Source organism: Coregonus lavaretus, assembly GCF_964263955.1.
Source record: "Coregonus lavaretus genome assembly, chromosome: 5".
NCBI lineage: Eukaryota > Metazoa > Chordata > Actinopteri > Salmoniformes > Salmonidae > Coregonus > Coregonus lavaretus.
The window spans coordinates 20,936,707-20,941,255 of NC_139992.1; the positions used below are offsets into that span (position 1 = coordinate 20,936,707).

Consider the following 4,549-nt stretch of genomic DNA (forward strand, 5'->3'; position numbering starts at 1 on the left):
CCCACACGCTCCAGCTCATCCTGTGTGTCTCATGTCCCTAGTGTGGTGTGTGAATTAGTGACACACTCATTTTGCGTCTGTGTGTGTGCATGTGTTCAGTGACACGCAGATGTCCTGGTGTCCCAGGTCTACCCCAGGTCTGACTGAGGGTGGTGAGCCACGGTCACATGACATCATTAGTCACTGAGTCCTCAGGGTTTGGCTACACTGCAAAACATGTCTGTCAATCTCACTAAGACTTTTCTTGTATTTAGACAATTAATATTGTCTACAGTAAGGGTTAGTGCACGACTGTAGCCACATACTGGGTTAGCGTTAGGCTTAGGTTGTAACAGCATACTGTAATAATTGTTATTATTGATTTATTAAAATCATTAATGAGAGATTGATAAGTATCTGCCGTAGTAGCCAATCCCCAGTGAGCTTACTACATGTAGTCCCAGAACTGTAAGGAATCAAACCTAGTGTTTCCTTTTGAAGTAGTGTTTCCCTTTAGTTCCTAGCCAATATTTACATCCTGCTGTTCATATCTTTGATGAAAAGTATTTTTAAATAAGATGTTCCTGTTTGATGTCTTATTTTAAAATATATTTTTACTCTTGATATTTACTAGACTTTCCTTTTATATTTTTGTGTATTTTGCATGTGTTATTTCTTCAGGTTTCCTCAGTACGGGCGACCAGGCAGCTAAAGGCAACTATGGTCTGTTGGACCAGATCCAGGCTCTGCGATGGGTCAAGGAGAACATTGCTGCATTCAGCGGAGACCCAGACAGAGTCACTGTGTTTGGCTCTGGGGCTGGAGCCTCCTGTGTCAGCCTGCTAACTCTGTCCCACTACTCTGAGGGTAAGTAACCTCTAACCCCCGAACCCAACCTGTGAACCCTTACCCTTGACCTCTTAACTTCTGTCAGCCTGGTCACACTTTTCAAAGAGTCACCTCCAATTCCTGACACATAACCTCTGACCTCTAACCTCTGTCAGCATGCTGTGTATCAGATCTGTTCCAGAAGGCGATCATCCAGAGTGGGACAGCCCTGTCCAGCTGGGCGGTCAACTACCAGCCAGGGAAGTATGCAAGGCTGCTGGGGGACAAAGTGGGCTGCAACATGGAGGACTCCTCAGAGCTGATTGCCTGCCTGCAGGGGAAGACCTACCAGGAGCTGCTGGAACAGAACATCACCCCAGCTAAATACCACACCGCCTTCGGACCTGTCATCGACGGTGATGTCATCCCTGATGACCCCCAGATACTCATGGAGCAGGTGAGAAAATATAAAACACTCTATGGTTTACATACACTGAGTATACCAAACATTAAGAACACCTTCCTAATACTGAGTTGCATCTTGATACACACGGGAAACTGTTGAGCAGCGTTGCAGTTCTTGACACAAACCGGTGCGCCTGGCACCTACTACCATACCCCATTCAAAGGCACTTAAATCATTTGTCTTGCTCATTCCCCCTCTGAATGGCACTCATACACAATCCATGTCTCAATTGTTTCAAGGCTTAAAAATCCTTCTTAAACCTGTCTCCTCCACTTCATCTATACTGATTGAATTGGATTTAACAAGTGACATCAATAAGGGATCATAGCTTTCACCTGGGTTCACCTGGTCAGTCTATGTCTTGGAAAGAGCAGGTGTTTTTAATGTTTTGTACACTCAGTGTATATTATATCTATTACAAGTTATATGGTTTATTAGATTTAGCAAGATTTCATGTTGGGTTCTGAGATGAGGGTTAAGGATGCATAATATTGTTATTGACAACCCTGTTCTTCACCCACAGGGGGAGTTCCTCAACTATGACATTATGCTGGGTGTGAACCAGGGGGAGGGGCTTCAGTTCGTTGACGGGATAGTCAACAGTGAGGATGGCGTCTCTGGCGACGATTTTGACTTTGCCGTGTCAGACTTCGTGGACAGTCTCTACGGCTACCCGGAGGGGAAGGTAGGCTGTAGGAAAATGTATATGCACATCCAGTGTTTCTATGCAGGTGCTGGAGGGCAAAGAATATGTTCAGCAAAAAGTAAAAATAGACTCTGCATACTGCAATCCATCTATGCTCCCATGAGCTTTATTGACAAGGTCTTTTTTAACCTTGTTTTTATCCTTGCGGTAGGACACGTTGAGAGAGAGCATCAAGTTCATGTACACAGACTGGGCCGACCGGGAGAACCCTGAAACCCGGCGGAAGACGCTAGTCGCTCTGTTCACTGATCACCAGTGGGTGGCGCCGGCGGTGGCCACAGCAGACCTCCACGCCCAGTACGGATCGCCAACATACTTCTACTCCTTCTACCACCACTGTCAGAGTGACGTGTCGCCCGCCTGGGCTGACTCCGCCCACGGAGATGAGGTGCCGTATGTGTTCGGTCTGCCGCTGATCGGACCCACGGACCTCTTCAATTGTAACTTCTCTAAGAACGATGTGATGCTCAGCGCCGTGGTCATGACATACTGGACCAACTTCGCCAAGACAGGGTGATACAAATTTATTGTCTAACTCCTTCGCTAAGAACCATCTATTACTTTCCTCTAATGAATGGTAAAGTAACCATGGTTAACTTTTAAGATAACTTTTCCTGACTGTGTTTTTTCTTCTCTGTCTCAGAGATCCTAACCAGCCAGTGCCCCAGGACACCAAGTTCATCCACACCAAACCCAACCGCTTTGAGGAGGTGGCCTGGGCCAAGTACACCCCCAAGGAACAGCTGTACCTGCACATCGGCCTGAAGCCACGCGTCAGAGACCACTACAGGTAGATCAGATAATCACAGACCATTACAGACCACTACAGGTAGATCAGATATTCACAGACCATTACAGACCACTACAGGTAGATCAGATAAGCACAGACAGGTAGATGCACAAATCACTACAGGTAGACGTTTCCCTGCCTGCCTTTCCAAGAGAAACAGATATCTTGCTGCTGCCATATCTTGTTAAATCATGTATAATGAACCACTTTGCACTGTTAGCACTTCATGCTAGCAGCACTTGCCACTTTCCCCTTCTGACTGTTTAATGTATAATAACTATAATTTATAATGTATGATGTTATCTTATGTTATTGTGTATATTTTGTCCGATTCCTTTTTAAATGTATTTTTCCTTTTTATGGATGATGATTCTGCTGCAAAATCTCCAGAGCCACCAAAACAGCGTTCTGGCTGCAGCTGGTGCCCCACCTCCACAACATCAACGAGTTGCTGCAGTACGTATCGTCTGCAACCCACAGCCCTCCCCAGGACACAACCCCTCACTCCTACACCAAACGGCTGTCTAAAGGCCTGGGCTTGGGGAGCACGCGCCACCCCAACCCCCCGGCCACGCCCCAGGCTCCAGCCCTGCAGGGGGAGGAGCTGCAGGTCCCCCACCCCGTCATGGAGGACTACTCTACTGAGCTGAGCGTTACCATCGCAGTGGGAGCCTCGCTCCTCTTCCTCAACATCCTGGCCTTCGCCGCTCTGCTCTACAAGAAGGACAAGCGCAAGATGGAACACCGCAGGCCACCACGCCCACCTCCACGCCATGACATCATCAATGCTGACATCACACACCAGCTGCAGGGGGAGGGGCTTCTGAAGCAGCTGGAGGCTGAGGCTCTGCACCAACACAACACCCTGGAGATACACGACACACACAACATACACCACACGCTGGAGGCTCTGGACACGCTGGACACACAGGACATCTACAACACTCTGGACACCCTGCGACTGACCTGTCCACCTGACTACACCCTGACCCTGAGACGCTCCCCTGACGACGTGCCCCTGATGACTCCCAGGTCCCTGCCCATGACCCCTGGCTCTCACCCCGCCACCCCCATGACCCCCATGACACCTGGCTCTGTTGTGGGGGTGCAACCCATGCAGGGCTTTAGTCCTTACAGTAACACACACCTGCCCCATACACACACGCACACACACCCCAACACACACACACACTCCACCACACGCGTATAACCACAGACATAGATGGACCAGGACAGTTTCTCCAGTCCAACTAAGACGACGATTCAGTCTGCCGTGTTGCATGTGTAGAACACTGAGGGAGTGGAAGTGATGAACTCTGGGAGAGGAAGTAATGTGCATCAGTAAATGAAACATTATAAATGGGAACATCCAAAATGGCTGCCAATATGGTCCATACATCATGGAAACATTGCTTGTCTATAAGCTGCATCAAAAATGGTTTGTGTTGCCGTGTGACTTGCCCTGGAGCGGGGCTTCTGTGATGTCCAGATCAGATCAGACTACTGAAAGAACCCCTCTGGGAACAACTTGAAGAACCTGTGAAATTTGAATGTAGAATCTTTCAATTGCAATGAAATCCTTCAGAGGATCAACGTTCCCTGCAGCTCTTTGCTCAGCCTGGCCATGGATGTGGTCTGAAGGATAGGAACAGACAGACAGAGAGAACAACAGAAGGACGGGAAAAGATACAGACTCTATTCCTAGCCTCTGGGACAAAGGCCTCTGAAGGGTTCAACAATAACAAGTTCAACAGTCCGAAGGTCACATCTACCAACCAGC

At 48.2% G+C, this 4,549-nt stretch overlaps 1 pseudogene across 1 annotated transcript in view; it reads left to right on the forward strand.

Moving 5' to 3' along the window:
• LOC311128975 (neuroligin-4, X-linked-like) overlaps window positions 1–4,013 on the forward strand; it is a 5,480-nt pseudogene extending 1,467 nt beyond the window's left edge. Inside the window, exons 3-8 of the transcript in view lie at window positions 661–846; window positions 999–1,264; window positions 1,797–1,958; window positions 2,131–2,492; window positions 2,623–2,769; window positions 3,160–4,013. The product of the transcript in view is annotated as a neuroligin-4, X-linked-like (transcript). The remainder of the gene's footprint in view (window positions 1–660; window positions 847–998; window positions 1,265–1,796; window positions 1,959–2,130; window positions 2,493–2,622; window positions 2,770–3,159) is intronic.
• Window positions 4,014–4,549: the final 536 nt, after the last annotated feature.